This window comes from Ursus americanus, chromosome 1 (assembly GCF_024610735.1).
Source record: "Ursus americanus isolate L20-20 chromosome 1, mUrsAme1.1.p, whole genome shotgun sequence".
NCBI lineage: Eukaryota > Metazoa > Chordata > Mammalia > Carnivora > Ursidae > Ursus > Ursus americanus.
In genome coordinates, this window is record NC_142127.1 from 4,105,696 (window position 1) to 4,130,198 (window position 24,503).

The window sequence follows — 24,503 nt, forward strand, 5'->3', positions numbered from 1 at the left end:
GAGTGATGTTATCTGGGACACATACAAGTCTCAAATTGTACTCTGAAGGTAATTAAATCAGTGATGCTTGGAAATATTTTCTAGTTATATTTAAAATCAATACTGAACATTTACTATGGAAAAATATTTTGCCAATTGCACACATATGTGGGAAAATAAATGTTCCTAATATCCATGGACCAGGCACTCTACCATTTACATTGCAATGCAATGTACTATAACTATATAAGGTAGTATAGTTATCCTCATCTTACATATAAAGATAATAACTAACATAGAGAACATTAAGTAACTTGCCTGAGATCATTCGGTTATGTCCAAATTGCAAAGTCTGTCCTTACTAGAACTATCTGGGAATAATAATGATGATTATGATGATAATGATTAATAATAATAATAATGATGATAATAATAATAAAATCAGCAAAATTCTGGGACCATGCCTTTCCAGTAGAAACACAATCTTTGGCAATGAGATACAACTACAGTGTATTGATCAGGGTTCTCCAGAGAAACAGAACCAACACAATGTATGTATATGTATGTATGTATATGTATGTATGTATATGTATGTGTATATGCATACACCCACCACCTCCCCCCACACACACACAGATTTATCATCAGGAATTGGCTCACACAACTACGGAGGTTAATAGGTACCAAGATCTGTAGTCAGCAACCAGAGACCCAGAGAGCCTGTGGTATAAATTTCCCATCTGAAAGCCAGAAGTCTCAAAGACCCAAGAAGAACCAACATTAATATTTGTGCCAGAAGTCAGGAAAAGACCCTTGTCCTGGCTGAAGAGTCAGTCAGACTTTCCCTTTTATGCATGGGTGGGTCAGCCTTTTTGCTCTCTTTAGGCCTTTAACTGATTGGAGGAGGAACACTGGCATTGGGGAGAACAATTTGCTTTACTCAGTCAGATTCAAATGTTAATCTCATCCAGAAACACCCTCACAGAAAGATCCAAAACAATGTTGGACCAAGTATCTGGGCACTCCATGATCCGGTCAAGCTGACACATAAAATTAACCATCGCATGAAGTTTTGGAGATCTCCCTAAGTAATTTAGATTCAAAAAGGTCTGGGGGGCGCCTGGGTAGCGCAGTTGTTAAACGTCTGCCTTCGGCTCAGGGCGTGATCCTGGCGTTCCAGGATCAAGTCCCACATCGGGCTCCTCTGCTGGGAGCCTGCTTCTTCCTCTCCCACTCCCCTTGCTGTGTTCCCTCTCTTGCTGGCTGTCTCTCTGTCACATAAATACATAAAATCTAAGAAAAAAAAAAAGGTCTGAAACCCCTGAAATATACCTACCATCGTATTCTTAAATTTGATTGTGCATTGAAATCACTTGGGGAGCTTCAAGAGTTGCTAATACCTTGTTCCCACCCCTAGAAATTCTGATTTAATTAATCAGATTCTAATGTGTAGTTAGGCCTGAGACCAAGGCTATAGCCCACTGCATACTGAGAAGTGGCCAGGGTCAAATTATAAGCACAACTTTTAGACTTACACAAGGATAGTCCTGACATATCTTTTGGCTATCTCCATCCCATTGCAAGGGGAAAGAGTTTTCCCAGAGGGAATTCAGGCCTATTTCCCTTTCCCCCAGAGAGAAGAAAAGTGTTCATCTTAACCCTTCAAGTCAATACTTTATGAGTTGTCAGTGACATTGACACACTAGCAAATTGCTGCTCCAGAGAAATTCAGGAATGAGAGACATTGTTTCTAAACTGTATTTCATAGGTTTTCTACGTCAGCACACTTGCTGAGTGGAGAAATTGCATGCCATGGCTTCTATTTGTATTATATTTGTAGCGGCTATGCTGAAAGAGTATGTGTTTGGACAGAAGTAAGGAAAGCAGATCAAAGGTGCCTGGATCATACCTATCCCATCGTCAGCAAGAAAAATTATCAGTAATTTGTGTATATCATGTGTTCAACAATTGTGCATTAATAACATACACTACTTTTAATAACACAACCTACTTTTGAGCATCTTCTGTGTGACAACTGTGGAGCAATGCTGTGAGAAGGCTCTCAGCATGAGATGGGTCTCTGCTCTCTTAGGAATATACAAGATGCAATGCAGCATAGACACGTTCATGTGAAGCAAGTAGAGAAAGGACATGATAGCATATGGGAGCCATAGGGATAGAAGAGACATCAATGAAAGATGGTTGGCAGAACTTGGACCTAGTCCAAGCGCAGATCAGGACATGCCAGGGAAAAACAGTGAAAGAACCTTCTAGACAGAGCACCACTTGAGCAAAAATCTGAGATTGGGGAATGAAGACAAGAGGTGGGAAGTGGTGAGACTTGCCTCTGGCAGAGAAGCCTGGAAGAATTGGCCAGACATGGTGTGTATATATATTTTCCAGAAAAAGTAGCAGAAACCCATGTTAGTCTGTACCTATCTCTTCCATAGCTCAACTAGCCATTCTTATATTGGTCTGCTTACTTATTTTTTCCCCACCTAGAATGCCAGTTTATTTTTAGAAAAGACAGTTTCTTATTGATGTGTATATTCTCACCTCTAGTTTAGTATCTAGCATAGATACTAACAAATGCTAAGTGAGTGAATGAATTCATGAATGACCTTATGAGTGGATACTAGATACAAAATAATTTGCTTTCCTTTTCATTTACATCGTTAGTGAAACAATGGTTTAGAAAAAAATGTGAGTCTTTATACCAATATTGTGTTTGTTATTGCGTGTGCCAGTTATAATTATTAATAAAGATAGTATATTTGTATACTAGCCATTCACTAGTTGTTGGGTTTTTTTTTTTTTTAACTTATTTACAAAGACAACAAAAATTAACACTGGATTTGGGGTTGAATTGCAGACAAAACACTTGGCTTGTAAAAGCTTCTGTCCCAGGAGGAGTGAGGGCAATGAAAAGATATCCAGGACAGGGGCGCCTGGGTGGCACAGCGGTTAAGCGTCTGCCTTCAGCTCAGGGCGTGATGCTGGCATTCTGGGATCGAGCCCCACATCAGGCTCCTCTGCTATGAGCCTGCTTCTTCCTCTCCCACTCCCCCTGCTTGTGTTCCCTCTCTCGCTGGCTGTCTCTATCTCTGTTGAATAAATAAATAAAATCTTTAAAAAAAAAAAAAAGAAAAGAAAAGATATCCAGGACAAAATTCAGTTTCTGACATCTGCCTGAATTATATTTCATCTGCTTTGGTTTATTCTACTCTTCTTATGTCTTCATTATAAACACGAATTTCTCACTTAAGCATTGAGTAAACAAAGATGAGTAAGACAAGGCACCCAGTGGGGGTGGGGGAGGGTATCAGTCAGTGTCAATAAAGAAAACAGTAAACACACAAAAGATTTAAACATATTTTTGTTTTAATTGAGGTAAAATTTATATACAACGAAATGGACGGGGCTTAAATATACAATTCAACAAGGTTTAGTAATGAGTACATCCATATAACTAACATAACAGTCATGGTATTCAGTATTTCTATCAACCAAGAAGTTGGACCCATGCTCAGTGGGTGCGAGGTGGAAATAGGTTGCATTTTTTATGATGCTGCTTTACATGGAATAATTTTTCATTGCAGTTTGCAATTATTTCCTGCTAGTATTTATATCACTATATCTTGCAATCTTGAAAAATTTGCTTATTAGTTGAGAAATTTGTTTTCTTTGCATTTAGGTTCCATAGAGTTTTCCACCTATATAATCATGCCATTTGTGGATAATAGCAGTTTCACTTCTTTTTAATATTTATTTCTTTTATTTTTTTCCTTATTGAATTTGTTAGGATATACCTTACAATGTTGATTTGAAGGAGTAAGAACAGGTACCCTTGCCTTATTTCTGATCTTTTGGGGAAATGTTCAAAATTTTACCATTATATATAATATTACTGGTAAGGCTTTTGTAGATATCCTTTATCATACTGAGAAAGTTCCCTTCTGTTCCTAGTTTTCTGTTTTTACCCTGGATGGACATTGATTTCTTATCAAATGATTTTTCTACATCTATCGAGATAATTCCTCCTTTAGTCACTTAATGTGATAAATTGATACATTTTTGAATGCAAAATCAACCTGACCACCTGGGATAAACACTGCTTAGCTATATAATGTATTATTATTTTTTATTTATTGCTTAACTTGTTTGCTAATATTTAGTAAATTTTTTATTGCTATTTATATTCAAAAGAGTATTAGTCGGTGATTTTCATTTCTCTGTAATGACTTTCTCAGGATTTGGTATCAAAATTATGCCGACTTTTTAGAAAAAAAGAATGTCCCGGATTTTTCTTAGGTTTAGTATTATTTTACTCTTAAATATTTAATAGCACTATCCACTATAAGTATTTTGATGTTTTCTTTTTGATAAAGTTTTTAATTATGAATTCCTTTTTCTTTCTTTCTTTCTTTCTTTCTTTCTTTCTTTCTTTCTTTCTTTTTTTTTTTTACTAAATATAAGGCTGTTTAGATTTTTTTTTAAATTTCTTATAAGTTTGGTAATTTGTGTTTCTAAAGTAATTTGTTCATCATTGGAGCTGTCAAATTTAATTACAAACAGTTGTTCATAATCATTATTTATTTTACCTTTATCGCCTTTAGGATATATAGAGATAATCTTTATTTTATTCCTGCTTGTGATAATTTTTTTCTCTCTTTAAAAAATTTCATGAGTCTTACTTGGGAGTGTTCAATTTATTAATGTTTTAAAAGAACAACAATACACTGAATTATGCTCTTACTTTTATTATCTTCTTTTTTCTTCCTTCTTTGGGTTTAATTTCCTTTTCATTTCTAGCTTCTTAAGATAGAAATAAAGATAATTGATTTTAAAACATCTTTTTCTTCTCTAAAATAAGTATTCAAAGCTATAAAATTTCCTCAAGTGCTACTTTGGCTGCATCTCACAAATTCTGATATGCTGTATTTCCATTACAGCACGAGTTAAAGTTAGTTAAAAACATTTCCTAACATATCTTGCAATTTACTTTTTGCACAATTATTATTTTAAGGTATCTTGTTTAATTTCTAAATATTTGGGAATTTTTCAAATGTGCTATTGTCACTAAATTCTAAGGTAATTATGTTGTGGTTAGAACTTATATTATGAAATATTCCAATCATTTTATGATTTGTTGAGATTTATTTTAATGTCCCAATATGTGATTTATCTTAGTGAGGATTCCAGATGCAATTGAAAAAAAATTGCATTTGTCAGATGTAATGTTCTGTAAAGTCTAATAATGACAATTTGATTAACAATGCTGTTCAAATGCATATCCTTATTATTTTCCTATTGTTTTTATTGGTTACTGAAAGATTGAAATGACCTAGAAGCCAGTGCTCAACTTAGACCAATTAAATCAGAATCACTGGAAATGACCCCAAATAATTATAATGTGTCAGTGAGGTTGAAAACTACCATTTTAGAGAAAAATGAAATTCTTATTAATGTTTTATTTGTTGACAGAAATGACTTCTATAATTATGTTGCTTAAATGTGGGTAAAATAGAGATTTAAACTTTGCTTATAACTTACTTATAGTTCTTATAAAACTGTAAGACCATAATAAATATCAGAATTACATAAAAGGCACAAAACCAATATTTAAATCAACAAAATTAATTTCATGTCTTCTAGATTATGGTTTGCTAAAACAACATTGTTAGTGTTGGCTTTAATAGAAAGATATGGCCTCAGATTTTGTTCTATATTTAATCTGCTTTTATTTTATTTTTTATTTTTATTTTTTTGAAGATATTATTTATTTATTTTAGAGACAGAGAGGAAGAGTGAGAGAGCACAAGCAGGGGCAGCATTAGGCAGAGGGAGAGGGAGAAGCAGGCTGGGACTGTGGGATCACAACCTGAGCTGAAGGCAGACACTTAACTGACTGAGCCACCTGGGCACACTTGTAATCTGCTTTTAGATTTTGAATTCAAAAATATTTATGCAGAGATCGTTCCTACAAGTATGTTGTACTAAATTGTGTGGATAACAGCATTATTAGCTGGTTAAAATGATCATTTTCTGTCCTTAACCAAAATTTTGCCAGCAAGCAATTCTTGCAGGCTAATATTAATGAATGCTAAGTCCAAATCTTAGTATTTGATCTTTCAATATGACAGATTTTTAGTTTTTCTCTCATTTACTTGTAGAACACATAAGTATTCTTAATAGAAAGCAAAAGCCCTGTATATACTGAAAGAGCTTCTCCCTATTTGTGGTGAATTTAGCTCTCTGCTACCTATTGTTTCTTTCCTTGGCCATTATATGCAGGATCATTGTAAGACCTGACTAAAATTTCCAGAATACTGGCAAAAAAAAAAAAAAAAAAAAAGAAAGAAAGAAAGAAAAAAAGTTCTGATGTTGGTGCTTGGAAGTGAAATACTAGTAAAACTTTGGCAAGAATAAAACAGTGGTAAAAGCAAAGTAATGCATTAACTCTGTATCGGTTCAACCAGAGAAGCAGAAAGATTATATTAAAACATAAGGGGATTTACTGCAGAGGATTAGTTTTACATAATTATGAGAGTTGGTTGAATCGTCTCCAGAAGACTACTGTCTTTGCTTTTGAAACAAGAGCTTGAAGTCCACCAGGCAGACATGCAGAAAGGAAAGACAGGGGTGTCAGGGTGGCTCAGTCAGTTGAGGGTCTCCTTTTGGCTCAGGTCATGATCCCAGGGTCCTGGGATCGAGTCCTGCAGAGCCTGCTTCTTCCTCACCCTCTGCCCCTCTGCCCTGCTCATGCTCTCTCTTGCTCTGCTCTCTCTCAAATAAATAAAATCTTATATATATATTTTAAAAAAAGGAAAGAAAGATGGGAAGTGGGGGAGATCAAGGGTAGGTTGGACCTACAGCATGAGCTGAAATCCCCCAAAGGATGGATTAATATCCTCATCGGTTGTCATTGCCTCTGACTTTGGTGCTATGAGTATTTGTGTGTGTGTGTGTGTGTGTGTGTGTGTGTGTGTGTGTGTGTGTGTGTGTGTTTTATTTTAGAGAGAGAGCATGTGTAAGCCAGGTAGAGTGGTGGTGGGGGTGACAGGAGCAGAGGGAGAGAGAGAATCTTAAGCAGGTTCCATGCCCAGCATGGATCCCCATTTGGGGCTGTATCATGACCTGAGCTGAAATCAAGAGTTGGAACCCTGAGATCATGACCTGAGTCAAAAATCAAGAATCTGACAGTTCACCGACTGAGCCACCCAGGGACGCCAATGTTATGGGTATTCTTCAGAAACCTTTCATCACAGACCTAAAGACACACATGTATCCCAGGAGTTGGGAAGTACATGTATGCTCTTAAAAACTGATGAAGAATTTAGAGTCTTGGGTCTGAATTGTATCATCAGGTGGACATAAAATGATCCTGAATATAGTATTATTATTTTTACATTACCAATGAAATAAAAACAAAGCAATTAAAACTATTGTTTCAGTTGGGATTGTTATAACAATTGCAGACCCTGATTTGACAAGCAATTGCTTCATATTATCAATACTACATTAATTCAGACAATAAACCCAATAAGCAATTTCAGAGGTCTGGTCTGTGTTGGGAAAAGTGATAAGATCTGGAGCCGCAGAATTAAATCATAGGCTCTGTTCACAAGGAACACCCATAATCCAAGATTAATAATCATGTGTTAACAGAAAGTTCTATGGCCAAACAACAACATAGGATCCAGAGTTTTGGAAAAGGTTTATAATTTCTGGGGCTTTGCTGAAACAAAGTAGAGTGGCCATCCATCTCCCTTTACTCAATTACCACTACAGCCTAACCAGAGAGCTACTTGAATGGATAGCCACTTGCCATTGTTTGTGTGATGAATATCCACTCTGAGATTCTCCCTATGTTTCATCAGCTGTTGTCAGGGGCTATTTGTGTACCCACTTGCTTAAAACTGAAAAATGGGAACTGGCATTCTAACAGCTTCTGGTAGGTTTTACATAGAGAATAGTTAAATGTAAAATAGCCCCTTTAGGTTTTGTACAGCATGGTTTTGTCTCCATTTGGCATTGATGATGTCCAACTCTTGGACTATTTCTCCAGGAGTCAATGAGTTCCAGTGGACTTGCTAAGGTAGATTTTAATGTGGCAAACTGCTTCCACCCTCCTCACTAGAAATTTACCATCTGGCCATAATCATGTTAGGACTGTTTCCTTCCTTTTTTTCCTTTTATTCTTTTTAAAATTTTTATTCTTTTTTTTTAAGATTGTATTTATTCATTTGAGAGAGAGAGCACAAGCAGGGGAAGTGGCAGGCAGAGGGAGAGGGAGAAACAGGCTTCCTGCAGAGCAGGGAGCTTGATATGAGACTTGATCCCAGGACCCTGAGATCACGACCGGAGCCAAAGGCAGATAGTTAACTGAGTCACCCAGGCACCCCTATTATATTTTTAAATAAAGTTTTTATTTTAATTCCAATGTAGTTAACATACAGTGTTATCTTAGTTTCAGGTGTACAATATAGTGATTCAACAATTCCATACATCACTCAGTGCTCATCACTACAAGTGCACTCTTTAATCCTCATCACCTATTTCACCCTCCACCAACCTCCTTTCTGGTAACCTTTTCTGGTCAGTTTGTTCTCTATAGTAAAGAGTCTGTTTCTTGGTTTGTCTCTCTCTCTGTCTTTTTTCCTTTGCTTGCTTTGTTTCTTAAATACATATGAGTGAAATTGTATGGTATTTGTCTTTCTCTGGCTTTTTTTTAAAGGTTTTATTTATTTGTGTGTAAGAGAGAGAGAGAGAGCAAGAGAGGGAGGGGGTGGGAGGAGCAGAGGGACAGGGAAAGGGACAAGTAGATGCCATGCTGAGTGTGGAGCCCCACTTGGGGTTCCATCCCATGACCCTGAGATCATGGCCTGAGCCGAAATCGAGAGTTGGGTTTAGCCAGCTGAGCCACCCAGGTGCCCCTCTGGCTGACTTATTATGCTCAGCATTAAACTTGCTAGCTATATCCATGTCATTACAAATTTCAAGATTTCATTCTTTTTATGGCTGAATAATATCTCATTGTGTATATATACACCACCACTTTATCCATTCATCTATCCATGGACACTTGGGCTGCTTTGATAATTTGGCTATCGTAAATAATTGAATTGAATTGAATTGAATTGAACTGAATTGAATTAGAATTGAATTAGAATTGAATTGAAATAGTATTTCTGTAGTTTTGGAGTAGATACCCAGTAGCATGATTACTGGTTTATAGGGTAGTTCCATTTTTAACTTTTTGAGGAACCTCCATACTATTTTCCACAGTGGCTGTATCAGTTTGCATTCCCACCAACAGTGTAAGAGGGTTCCTTTTTCTCCACATCCTCACCAACACTCATTTCTTGTGTTTTTGATTTTAGCCATTCTGACAGGTGTGAGGTGATATTGTGGTTTTGATTTGCATTTCCCTGATGATGAGTGATGTGGAGCATCTTTTCTGTATCTGTTGACCAGCTATATGTCTCCTTTGAAGAAATGTCTGCACATGTCTTCTGACCATTTTTTAATTGAATTTTTTTGGGTGTCAAATTTTATAAGTTCTCTGTATATTTTGCACACTAACTTTATTGGATATGTCATTTGCGAATATCTTCTCCCATTTCGTAGGTTGCCTTATAGTTTTGTTAATTTTTTCCTTCACTCTGCAGAAGCTTTTTATTTTGGTGTAGCCTAAATAGCTTATTTTTGCTTTTATTTCCCTTACCTCAGGAGACATATCTAGAAAAGTGTGGAGATGGCTGATGTTGGAGAAATGACTGCCTATGTTCTCTTCTAGGATTTTTATGGTTTGAGTCTCACTTTAGTTCTTTAATTTCCTGTGAGTTTATTTTTGTGTATGGTGTAAGAAAGTGGTCCAGTTTCATTCTTTTGAATGTAGCTATCCAGTTTTTCTGACACCATTTTTGCAAAGACTGTCTTTTTCCTATTGAATATTCTTTCATGCTTTGTCAAATATTAATTGACTGTGTAGTTGTGGGTTTATTTCTGGATTTCCTATTCTGTCCCATTGATCTATGTGTCTGTTTTTGTGTCAGTACCATACTGTCCTGATTGCTACAGCTTTGTAATATAACTTGAAGTCTGGAATTGTGATACCTCCAGCTTTGCTTTTCTTTTTCAAGATTGCTTTGACTATTTGGGTCTTTTGTGGCTCCATACAAATTTTAGGATTGTTTGTTCTAGTTCTGTTAAAAATGCTGTTGGTATTCTGATAGGGATTGCATTAAGTCTGTAGATAGCTTTGAGTAGTATAGACATTTAACAATATTTGTTCTTCCAACTCATGAGCATGGAATATTTTTTTCATTTCTTTGTGTCTTCAATTTCTTTCATTAATGTTTTATAGTTTTCAAAGTACAGGTCTCTCAACTCTTTGGTTAAGTTTATTCCTTGGTACTTTATTCTTTCTGGTGCAATTGGAAATATGATTGTTTTCTTAATTTCTTTTTATGCTGCTTTAGTATTAATATGCAGAAATGCAACAGATTTCTGTACACTGATTTTGTATCCTGAGACCTTACTGAATTCATTTATTAGTTCTGGTAGTTTTTGGTGGAGTCTTTTTGATTTTCTATATATACAGTATCCTGTCATCTGCAAATAATGAAATTTTTACTTCTTCCTTACCTGTTTGGATGTTTTTTATTTCTTTTTGTTGTCTGATGGCTGCAGCTAGGACTTCCAGGACTATGTTGAATAAAAGTGGTGAGAGTGGACACCTTTCTCTTATTCCTGATCATAGGGGAAAACTCTCAGTTTTTTTTCCCTTTGGGCATGATGCTCATTGTGGGTTTTTTCATATAAGGCCTTTATTATGTTGAAGTATGCTTTCTTTAAAACTATTTTGTTGAGAGTTTTTATCATGAATGGATGTTGTACTTTGTCAAATGCTTTTTGTACCATCTACTTTTTAAAAGATTTATTTACTTATTTGAGGGGGAGGAAGGGGCAAAGGGAGAAGGGAGATTCTCAAACAGACTCCCCACTGAACGTGGAGCCTAAGGCAGGGCTCGATCTCATGACCCTGAGATCCTGACCTGAGCTGAAATCAAGAGTTGGATGCTTAATCCACTGAGCCTCCCAGGCACCCCTGCCATCTATTGAAATGATCTTAGGGTTCTTATCTTTTTTCTTATTGATGTGTTGTATCGCATTGATTGATTTGGGAATGTTGAACCATGCTTGCAACCCAGAAATAAATCCCATTTGATTGTGGTGAATAATTTTTTTAATGTATTATTAGTTTTGGTTTGGTAGTGTTTTGTTGAAGATTTTTACATCTATGCTCATCAGAAATACTGGCTTGTACGTCTCTTTTTTGGTGATATCTTTATCTGGTTTTGATATCAGGGTAATGTTGGCTTTATAGAATGAATTTGGAAGTTATTCTTCCTGTTCTATTTTTTTGGAATTGTTTGGGAATGGGTATTAACTCTTCTTCAAATCTTTGGTATAGAAGGACTGTTTCTTGATGTGTGAGCAAGGTTATGGGATAAAGGACAGTACAAGACAGAATGGATAGTCTTCTCTTTCTTCAAAGCACCCTTTGTTGAGCTTTCTTATTTCATTCATCAACCTGCAGTGTAATTATCTCCAGTACTGAGTGCAGAAACTATCACTTGGATAGTGTTAAAGCAAGAACACTAAACCAAATCGAAGATACAAACAGCAACAAAAAATATATATGAAGAGTAGATAACTAGGTACTGGACCATGAGGGGGGAAAAAAAAACTATATGCCAGAATCAGGCAATTAGAGAAAGAGGTTGAGGAAAGACAAAGTTCATATTTAAGAGAGAGGTTTAGGGGCCCCTGGGTAGCTCATTCGTTAAGTGTCTGCCTTTGGCTCAGGTCATGATCCCAGCATCCTGGGATTGAGCCCTGCATCAGGCTCCCTGCTCAGCAGGAAGCCTGCTTCTCCCTCTCCCACTCCCCCTGCTTGTGATCCCTCTCTCGCTGTCTCTCTCTCTCTCTCTGTCAAATAAATAAATAAAATCTTTAAAAAGAGAGAGAGGTTGAAGACAGTGATGTGAAGAGTGAAATTCACATTCTAGGCTGAGCTTCCATGTCTGAGTGTGGAAGGCAATAACACCAATTGCACTTCTTTATGCAGTTCTTTATGGGTCCTGAAGCACTTTAAGGAGTTTTGTCTGATGTTATTTTTGTGCTGGTTAGGGTGAATGTAAGTAATTTCTCTTGGTGGTGAGGAAACTTAGTTTGGTTTGTGTTTGAGTGATTATATACTCAGATTACTCACCTCAGAAGTTGTACAAACTTAATTGAGATATAATTCACATACCATCCAATTTATCCCTTTTAAAGTATACAATCAGTGGTTTTTAGTATATGCTAAGAGTTCTGAAGATCACAATCAATTTTAGAATATTTTTATAAATCCAACATGAAATTCAGTAATCATTAGAGTTTACTCCCCACTGCTTCTTTCTCCCAGGCCCTGGCAGTAACTAGTTTGCTTTATGTTCTATAGACTTGTTTGTGTTGGATATTTAATATAAATAGACTCAAACAGTATATGGTCTTTTGTGTCTGGCATCTTTCACTTAGCATAATTTCCATGTTCATCCATATTGTAGTATATATAAGTACCTTATTACTTTTTATTGCCATGTAATATTCTGTTGAGTGGAAACATTTATTAATTCATTTATTCAGTTGACAGACTAAAGGCTTGTATCTAATTTTTGTCTATTATGAATAATGAGGTTATGAACTTTTATATATAAGTTTTGCCTAGATGTATGTGTTCATTTGTCTTGGAGATATATATAGAGGTGAAAGTGCTGGGTCTCATGGTAATTCCACGTTTAAACTTTCGAAAATTGCCAAATTGTTTTACAAAGTAGTTGCATGATTTTACATTTCTACAGTGCATAAGGTTTTTAGTTTCTTCTTGTCCTTGCCAACACTTGTTATTTTCTGTCATTTTGATTATAGTCATCTTAGTGAAGTGGTGTATCAGTGGTTTTGATTTGTATTTCTCAAGTTTCTAGTTGTTAAACATCTTTCCGTGTGCTTATTAGACATTTGTGTATCTTCTTTGGAGAAATATCTATTTAGATCCTTTATTCATTGTTGATGCTATTATTTGTCATTTTGTCATTGGCTTATAAGAGTTGTTTTTGTATTCTAGATAGACGTACCTTTTCAGATACATATTTGCAAATATCTTCTTCCATGGTATCCTTAATTTCTAATGATGTTTGATTTACCTTTTTTTCTTTTGTTGTTTGTACTTTTGGTGCCATATCTAAGAAATCATTGCCTAATAAAGATCATGAGGATTTATAGCTTTCTTTTCTTCTAAGAGTTTTATAGCTTTAGTTCTCACATTTAGGTTCTTACATTTAGGTCTTTGATCCATTTTGAGTTAGTTTTTGTGTATAGTGTGAGGTAGGAGTACAAATTTTTCCTTTTGTACATGGATATTCTGGTGTCCTGGCACCATTTGTTGAAATGACTATTACTTCTTTATTGAGTTGTCTTCAAATCTTTGTCAAAATTATTCATAAATGACTATAAATGTGATCATAAGGATTATTTTAATGGGCTTTAATTCTAATGATCTATATGTTTAGCCATATGCCAGTCCCATTCTGTCTTGATAACTGTAGTTTTGCAGTAAATTTTGATATCTATGTGTGAGTCTTCCAATATTACTCCTCTATTTTGGCTATTCTGAGACCCTTAGATTTCCATATTAATTTTAAAATTAACTTGTAAATTTCTACAAAGAAGCTAACTTGGATTTTAATAGGTATTGCACTGACTCTGTAGATCAATTTAGGGAATACTGCCATCTTAACAATGTGAAGTCTTTTGGTGCATGTATTTATGACAACTTTCCATTAATTTAAATGTTCTTTAATTTCTTACACAAAGTTGTGTGCTTTTTATTGTATAAATTTTATACTTCTTTTCTTAGATTTATTCATAACAACTTGTTCTTTCTGACATTATTTTAAATAAATTGCTTTATTAATTTCATTGTTGGTTTGTTTATGGCTGGATTTTATATTGCTGTATAATTAGTCTTTGCATATTAATCTCATATCCTATAATTATTATGAACTTATTTATTTGTTCTAACAATTTTTTAGTGGATTTCTTGATATTTTCTATATAGAAGTGTTATGGGTTGAATTGTGCCCCCCCCCCAACCTCTGGCACCACACTGTGATTTTATTTGGAGATAGGGTCTTTATAGAGGTCATCAAGTTAAAATAAGTCATAAGAGTGGGATTTAATCCAATATGACTAGTGTCCTTGCAGAAAGAGGGAAATTTACAGAATAGAGGGAAGATGATATAAAGAGATATAGGGGGAAAAACGTGATATATATATATACAAAACAGAGAGATCTAGAATGGCTCTTTCCTTGACAACCCTAAAAAAGAACTAACCCTTCTGACATCCTGATTTTAGACTTCTAGCCTCCAGTACTGGGAGACAATAAATTTCTGTTTTTAAAGTCATCCGGTTTGTAGAATTTTGTTATTGTAGCCCTTGAAAACTAATACACCAAGATCATGTTGTCTATAAATGGAGTTTTAATTATTTATTTACAATTTGGATGTCTTTTATTTATTTTTCCTTCCTAATTGCCATGGATGTAACCTCCAGGTAAACACTGAATAGAAGTGGAGAGAGTGGACATTCTTGTCTTTTTCCCTCATATTAGGGGTAAAGTGTTCAGTCTTTCATGATAAAGTATAGTTTTAGCTGTGATTTTTATAGATTCCCTGTACCAGGATGAAGAATTTCCCATTTCCTAGTGTTTGAGGTTTTTCATTTTATGGGTTTTTTTTTGTTTTTATCATGAAAGAGTGTTGAATTTTTTCAAATTCTTTCGTGTATCTATGGAGATGAATACATGATTTTGTCTCTTATTCTATTAATATGGTATATTACATTGTTAGAATTTTACATTTTGAGAAAATTTTGCATTACTGAAATGAATCTCATTAGGTCACGGTGTATAATCCGTTTTGTATGTTGCTGTATTTAGTGTAGTATTTTTTAAGAGGCTTTTGCATCAGTGCTCACAAGTTAAATTAGTCTTTAATTTGCTTTTCTTATGATGTCTTTGATTTTCATATGAAGATAATACTGACTTCATAAAATTAATTGAAAAGTGTTTATTTTTCTGTTTTTTGATAGAGAATGTTGAGAACTGGTATTCATTTTTTTTAAAAGATTATTTATTTATTTATTTATTTATTTATTTATTTATTTATTTATTTATTTAACAGAGAGAGAGACAGCCAGCGAGAGAGGGAACACAAGCAGGGGAAGTGGAAGAGGAAGAAGCAGGCTCCCAGCGGAGGAGCCTGATGTGGGGCTTGATCCCAGAACCCTGGGATCACGCCCTGAGCCGAAGGCAGACACTTAACACCTGAGCCACCCAGGTGCCCCAAGAGAACTGGTATTCATTTTTTAAATGTTTGACAGAATTTACCATCTGAAGCCTTCTGATCCTAGTCTTTTCTTTGTGGGAAGTTTTTGATAAATATGTAGTCATTATAGGTCTATTCAGATTTTCTATTTCTTTTTAAGTCAATTTTGATAATTTGTTTCAAGATTTTTGTCTGTTTCATCTAGGTTATCTAGTTTGTTGACATCTGATTGTTCATAGTATTCTCTTACAATTCTTTTTACCTCTGTAAGTAGTAATGCCCCCTCTTATATCTGATTCTAGTAATTTGATTTTACTCTCTTTTAGTGAGCCTAGCTAGAGTTTTTTCAATTTTGTTGATCTTTTCGAATAACTGGCTTTGGGTTTAGTTTTATTGATGTTCTCTGTTATTATTATATACTTTAATTAATTTTTGCTCTAATCATTGTTTCCCATATTGTGCCTCTTTGGGTTTAATTTCTTTTTCCCCCTAGTTTCTTAAGGCAAGAGGTTAGATTATTGATGTCAGGTTTCATCTAATTTTAATACAGGTCTTTACAGTTATAAATTTTCCTGTGGGCACTGTTTAAGCTGCATTCTATAACTACATATATATTGTTTTATTTTTCCTTTCTATCAAAGTACTTTATTTTTTCAACTTTACCGAGGTATAATTGACCAATAAAATTATAAGATATGTAAAGTATACCTTGCAATGATTTGTTATATATATATCATGGAAAGATTCCTCCCATATAATTAACACATCCATCACCTTACATATTTGCCTTTGTGTGTGTGTGTGCTTCTATGAGAGAGTACATTTCAGTTCTACTCTCTTAGCGAGTGTCAATTATACGGTAAAGTCCTACCAACCATAGTCATCATGTTCTGCATCAGATACTCAAACCTTATTCATTTTTATAGCTGAAAATTTGTATCCTTTTATAAAACTCTCCCCATTTATTGTGCCTCCCAGAACCTAGCAACAACTTTTCTACTCCCTGTTTCTATGTGCTTGACTTCTTTAGATTCCACATATAAATGATTCCATTCATTATTTGTCTTTCTTAGCATAATGCCCTCATATTCATCCATGTCGGTTATATAGATATATAGATAGATATAGATATGTAAATATATAGAAATAGATACATATGTGATATATATCACATCTTCTTTATCCATTTATCCATTGATGGGGACTTAGGTTATTTTCTATATTGGTTATTGTAAATAATGCTGCAATGAACAAGGAAGGGCAAATATATTTCTGATCTCTTGTTTTCTTGTTTTTGTTCCCTTTGGATATATACCCAGAAGTATATATATACCCAGAAGTGGGGTTCCTGGATCATACAGTAGTTCTATTTTTAATTTTTAAAACTTTTTTTAAGGAACTCCATATTGTTTTCCATAGTAACTGCACTGTTCACATTCCTTTTTCTGTTTTTTTTAAGATTTTATTTATTTGAGAGAGAGAGAATGAGTATGTGTGTTGGGGGAGGGTAGAGGCAGAGGGAGAGGGAGAAGCAGACTCCCCTCTGAGCAGGAAGGCCAAAGTGTGCCTCAATCTCAGGACCCCAAGATCTTAACCTGACCCGCTTAACCAACTGAGCCACCCAGGTGACCCTCACAATCCTTTCAACAGTGCACAAGAGTTATTTTTTCACCACATTCTTGTCAGCACTTTTTAACTGTTGTCCTTTTGAAATAGCAATTCTAATAGGTGTGAAGTAAAATCCTACTGTGGTTTTGATTTGTGTTTACCTGATTAGTGATCTTGGGCACCTTTTCATGTACTTTTTGGCCTTCAGATGTAAAATGTCTGTTCAGGTCCTCTCCCCATTTTTTTTAAAGATTTTATTTTATTTATTTGACAGAGAGAGAGATAGCTAGTGAGAGAGGGAACACAGGCAGGAGGAGAGGGAGAGGAAGAGGCAGGCTCCCAGCAGAGGAGCCTGATGTGGGGCTCGATCCCAGGACTCCAGGATCATGCCCTGAGCCGAAGGCAGACGCTTAACGATTGAGCCACCCAGGCGCCCCAGCCTCTGCCCATTTTTAAATAATTTTCTTTTTCTTTCTTTCTTTCTTTCTTTCTTTCTTTCTTTCTTTCTTTCTTTCTTTTGTTTGCTTATTTTTGCTATTGAGCAGTAGGGGTTTCCTATGTAGCAGCAGATTCAATGTATCCATTGGAGGAGGTGAGCTCATGGGCTCCTACGTTGCCACTTGGACAAGAACTATATCAAAGTATTTTCTAAATTTCCTTTGGTTAATTCTTTGACCCATTGGTTATTGGAACATATGTAGTGAAATTTCCATATTTTTAAAGAATTTCCCATTTGCTTCTGTTATTGAGTTTTGGTTTTATTTCATGAGTTTATAAAGCATACTTTGCATGATTTAAAATGTTTTAATTTACTAAAATATGCTTTATGGACTATGTGGCAAATGTTCCAGTACACTGAAGAAGAATGCATATTCTCCACTGATGGATGGAATGCTCTGTAGGTATCTGTGAAGTCTGCTTGATTTATAGTACTTTTGAAGTCTTCTATTTTTTTTCTTTTATTTTCTGTGTAGTTGTTTTAGCTGTTATTGGAAGTCGTGTGTAGAATTTCCAACTATTCCTGTGGAATTGTCTATTTTTTCCCTTCCATTCTCTCAGTTTTTTCTTCTTGTATTTTAGGACTCTGTTCTTTCCTGCATATATGTTTATAATCAGCATTTTTATCATTATAAAAATGTCCCTAGTAACATTATTTATCTTTTAGTTTCTATTAGTTTTCCATTGTTACTGTAAGAATCACCTCAAACTTAATTGCATAGAGCAAAAAATTATTATATTTCAATTCTTAAAGTCAGAAGTCCATTTACTTAAGAATGTCTTAATTTCTCCTTGTTGCTGCTTTTTGTTGCTATTATTTGTTGTTTTATTTGTTTAGTGACTTCTCTGAACTAATTCTATAAAGTCTGTGATGTTTGTTGTGTTTATGGAAATCTCTGCTCTATTCGATTTGTGGTCAGATTATAATTAAATACATATTCTTAAATGGATGGAACCAATAGTTTTTCCAAGTATTTTCCAAGGAACTCCATGTGCATGTTGAGGCAAGACTTCAACACTCAGCCCGACATTTGAAAACTCTGATTTAGCCTTCATGCTTGCACGGAGTCTCAAAATTAGCCCACGGTCAGAGCTTAGGGTTTTCTCAGTCTTCTTTTCTTAGTATGTGCACAGCCCAGGGCATGCACACAACCCTGTTGGATAGTGCTGGTCCAGTGTGTGTGTGAAGCATCATGATATGATGTGGTTTGAACATCAAGGCGTAAGAGTGAGACTGGTTTTAATTATTACCAGGTGTCTCATTTAGAGTAAGTTAACCTCCCTTATCAGGGAATTTCTGTAATCCCAGAAATATGTCAAAGACTTTCAAAGACACTATGGACATCTCATTCCTCAGATTTTTCTTTAAAAGTTTTTTCTGTTTTTTTGTGTGTGATTTTTTTTTTTTGTAATATTATATTGTTTTCCCCAACTGTTATCCACTGCCTCAGGCAGCTGAAAAGTTAAAAATTTCTTTTCATTGTTTTTGACAAGTGCCCTCAGAAAGTTTTTGAACACTGGGTGAGCTCAAAAGACAGACTTACCAGACAGGCTAAAATAATAATTCTCTGGTAATGAGTCTATGAAGGAGAGTCAACACTATCTTCCCCCAAAAAATGCTTGCTAGACTGCTAGGCTGTGATTTCAGCCTATAGTTTTCCAAGACCACTGGAGAGCTGGAGAGGTATGGATGAAAATAAGACTGGTGATACCACAAAGTTTACTGCTCTTACTGAGATTCAGCTGTTTTTTCTAATAAATTGCTTTGTTTCAACTCTGGTTCATTTCCAGGGTCCCAAAAAAGTTGATTCTCACAATTTTTGCAAGTTTCCTTATTGCTTTTATGGAAAGAAAAATTCAGAGGTCTTCATCCCACCATTTGTGCTGATTTCTAGGGGCTGCATTTTGAAAAATGAACAGGAGTTGAAGAGGAACAGTAATGCTAAAGGAAAAAAATCTGAGTTAAAAGAAAATTCTTTACAATTCTCATTAAGAAAACTGTGTTGTCTATAGAATAGTCACTATTCACATGTTTATTTAAATTTAAATTAATAAAATTAAATGAAATTTAATATTTAGTTTCTCATTCATAGTAGCAAAATTTCAAAAGTTCAATAATCAGCCACTGTATAGTACATCATTCGTTTTTGATAATAAAAAAAAATCACATATATCAGTTCTTCAAAAAAAGTTCAATAAACATGTGGGACTAGTGGCTACCATTTTAAGTAGTATGGATGTATAATATTTCTATTGTCAAAATATGTTTTATTAGAAGGTTCTGGTCTATTGTATCTGAAGAATTATGGTGTGATATGATTTGAACATCAAGGTATGAGATTGAGATTGGTTTTAATATTTACCAGATGTCTGATCTGAAACAAGTGAGTTTTTTTCTCAGTACCAGGGATCTTTAAACAGTAGGGAATTTAATTATTTAGTCAAGAAAACAAATATGAAATTTTAACCCATATTTCAGCATGTGGTAGTATTCAATAAATATTGCCATTCCTCTCCATATACACATACTTCTCACTTTTACTTTCTCTTGAAATTCTTGCAAAAGGAACTGTCTTCTATTCCTCAAAACATGGAATATCAGTTTCTCTTCATGTGAGCAGGTACTATTAAAGAGTAGAAGATAATATAATGTGCAGTCAACAACCTTCAGAGACAGGTGGTTACCTTTCATTAATGATATATTTATTTATTTGTGGGGGATAAGATTGGAACTCACAGTGGATGCCTTCTGTTATTTTTCAGTCTGTCTAGAATAAGACAAACCAAGTTCTTTGATGACCGAGATCCACCTTTGGTTTCGACTACTCTCCATTCTGTGGCACTACCCTCTCCTTATAAGTAAATCTCATCTCAATTAGTCTCAGATGACAGTCTGCAAACCTGTTTCCACTTGCAGAGACATTTTTTTCTATAATTCAGTGATATCTTCTTTTTTATACTTAAGCATGCATCTTTTATTGAGAATTTCAATTTTTAAAAAAAATTTTGTATAAATTTCAGTTAGTTAACATACAGTGTAATATTAATTTTGGGTATCCCATTAGTGATTCAACACTTCAGTACATCACCCAGTGCTCATCACAAGTTCATCCTTAATCCCCATCATCTATTTAACCCATCCCCAACTTACCTCCCCTCTGGTAACCATCAGTTTGTTCTCTATAGTTAAGAGTCTGTTTCTTAGTTTTCCTCTCTCTCTTTTATCCCCCTATAATCATTCGTTTTGTTTCTTAAATTCCACATATGAGTGAAATCATATGGTATTTGTCTTTCTCTGACTGACTTACTAAGTTTATCATAAAACTCTTTAGTTCCATCCACATTGTTGCAAATGGCAGGATTTCATTAAATTTAAGAAAATGTTAATCCTGGAGTTTTATAACTCATTTATTAGGAAACAGAAATGTATTCACTTCATTGCAAATAAAAATATACTTTTTCACTGCAACATTTTATTTTCTTTTAAATCCTTAAATTAGAAGAAATAGAGCCAGACACTAAAAGCCAGGGATTCTTTACTGGTGCATCTTAATGGTCACTTCATGTCTGAAGGAAAATGAATATTCCTAATGGGATAACTCCCAGGATTTATGAAGAAAAGACAAGGCTGTCAACAGTGATATAACTTTCCTTAGGCTAGAATTGCACAGTGGAAGATGGACCTTGACTTTTCCAGGAACTAAGCTCTCAGAGGACATAGTAATAATACGGAACCCTCCCCCAACTATCTTTTGAAAATGAAAGAAGCCATGATTATGGTAGCTTCCTATAAAGCCAAAAATTCTTAAGTGAAATTTCTTTTAAAGAGTTTTGGACTAAGAGATTCCAAAAACTATACATTTTTCTTGAAGAAAATAATGCGTAGAAACGTTTCTTAGAGAAACAAAATTACTCTTTTTGGTATGCTGGAAATCTGCTACATTATTGTTTTATTGCTTAATAAACTATGACTTAAACAACTGTCCTATATTGATTTGAGATTTTCAAACTTTCCAATGTTTTTCTCAAGCATTATCTTCATAACACTTTGAAAAAGGATTAAATTTTCTAATAGCTATGTCTACCTAACAGATATAAAGACTACAAAGCATTAGCCAAGTACTTGAGCTTGAGGGGAGGAAAAGGGCAGCTTTCCTGCATTATAGTTAAGGAAAAATGATTTAGCATCATAATTAAGATTTTTAAAAAGTAGCATAGTGATTTCTGCCTATCTAAAAGACTCTGTAAGATTTGCTGTGTGCTGTTTCATGAATTCAAAGCAAGAGAATGAATGATGGCAGAAAGAACAAGAGGCAAGCAGATAAAAAAGCAAGCAAAATAATTCAGGAGATGTGGGTCCACTGTGATGGGGTCCATTGGGTCTGTCACAGGGGATAGTTGCATTTTGAATTTGTGTTGATGCATACGAAACTCACTATCTCCTTATCTTTGTAGAATTCAGAGTGAGAAGAAAAAATAATGATAAAAGATAATATAGGAAAGAAGGGCCAGAGAAGGATTTCATTGAGTTTACTTCAATTAGCATTGGGGCAGCCATTTGGGGTTCCCCATTTAACTGATGAGATTTTGGAGTCAAAAGTTAGTGGTCAATATTATCTCCTCTATTCTCTAGAATTAGGCACAAATATAACCCTAGATAACTGTTCATTTACTTAGCTATTTAAAAAAGGCATCTGATGATAACAACACCGGTTTGAAATTTTTGACTTCTCTTTTCACCCAGGTTGTTTGTAATATTTACTTTTGGTATTCCTTTGATTCACTGATGGTGGATTTAGGGGGTAATTCAATGATTACCCTGGTACCAGATGCAGAACAAAACCAACCCTAACACAGAGCAGATGCTTATTAATGGTAGAAGCAACAGCCATAGGCTACTGAGAACCAATATGAAAAATATATACCGGGATAGATCTTGGTGGTTAAACTGAGGCAAAAGTCAGACTTTTCTTTTGATTATGTCCCCACTGCTCATTAAAGAACTATTGTATTATGGAGAGAGAAGAAGGCTCATAGTAGGGGGTTATAATGAAACTTTGTGGTACAAGGCGTTTTTGGAATTTCTGGAAGCATTAGTCAAAAATGTATGCCTTTAAGTTGAGTTGGAGACCTCTCTACCCTTGACCCTGATTTGGTAGATATAAAACCAAAAAATATTATAAATTTCTGTCATCCAGATTAATTTCTATGTTCTTTACATCCTTGCTACTCAGCATGTAGTCTCTGAATACACAATGTTGTAATCTCCCAGGCATTTGTTAGGAATGCAGACTTTCAAGCTATACTTTAGATCATTTTTAAATGATTTCCTGGTCATTGGACACACATTCAGCAAATAGCGATGTATATTACCACAGCACTCCACAGGACCATAGTTACTCATTAGGGAGTTGCTCCTGACATCCAGGCATAAATAAATTGCAGAAGAGCTTCATTAGCAAAGGAAAAATAATGGTTGAGCTAGATGACCCTGAAAGGTTTTTTTTTGTTTGTTTGTTTTGTTTTTGTTTTTGTTTTTGTCTCTCCCTTAAGACAAAATGCATGCTGGAAGCAATGAACAGCCTTGGGGAAGAAGAGGGCTTCATACTCCAATGAAGACACATTTGGAGTAGGCCTTAAATAAGAACAAAATTCATCACCTTTAGTGAAAGTCTGAGAAGGTGATGGGATTGTAAGGTTAGTACAAAGCAACAGAACACTTAGCAATTTTCCACAGGGGCCTAGGGAAGAGTGTGGGATAATAGTCATTCACTTGCCACACTGCCTAAGAATTCTTTGCTTTCGTGCATGCACAATGTTTGCAGAAAATAAGCAATTTTCCATTTGTGTGTGTGTGTTTGTTTATATTTCAGATATAATCAGGATACTGAAAATGTATAGCAACAATTTTGTTTGGTACTGGCCATATAGCTCCCTGTATTTCTATTTCATAGTCTTTTGTAAGCTTTTTTATAATCGAGTTAGGATGGAAGTCTCCTTGACTGTTTTGACTTTGTTACATGAGACCAAGGATTCTATTGGTGGTGTTAACCACTGCATATTCAGAAAAGTTTTTGGACCCTGATGGAACAAACAGCAATTGCTATTGTTAATATACAGGAGATAAGTGATTCATATATAGGATGAAGAGTACCATGATGGAAGGTGAGGGGGCTTGAGGGCAGAGAGGAGAACCTCACAACCATCTGAGGGAAGAGAAAGACAAGCGGGGGTGTCAACTGTGTGCTTCAGGAGAAGGATGAAATGGAGGTACTAAAATAGAGACAGTGAAGAGGAGGCTATAGGAAAGAAATCAGTAGAAGACTGGAATGGGGTTACATGCTGGGGAGTAGAAAAAAGATAAATGTCCTTGCTGTCACTGTTTCAGGAAATTAAAAAAAATGGTACAAACTAACAATAATAATAAAAAAAAAGTAAGAAAACAGAGGCATGCCCTGCCTAGCTTACCAGATATACCACATATATCATGTGTTTAATTATTGCACTGATACACACACAAAAGTGATGGCCTATCACTGCACTTACTAAATGTGAGTTGCAATAGTTTTGGTTATCATTTAATTACATTTTGTTTAAAATATTGAACAAAGTCAATAACAGAATTATAAGGAAAAATGCTTATCAGGGTGAACAAATTTCCTGGCAAGTGAATTAATTAACACCAATTTCAAGCAATGAAATACAGTATTAATTACTCCATATCACTACAGATTGCTTGGGGAATGAGTAAATTTATTTACCACTATTACCAGTTTTAATTACTGAAACAGCAACACTTAATAAATTTTGAAAATTTTCAACCTTAGATACTATTGTTTGTCATATTTAAAACCCTTGATCTGTACAATGTTCATTGCACTCAGGATGTGAACAAATCACCTGGTTTTCAGGGTGAGAAAGTAAAGCAAGGGCAGGCATGGAAAGAAATCCTGGAGGATGTGCTCAAGAGGGAGGATCTGA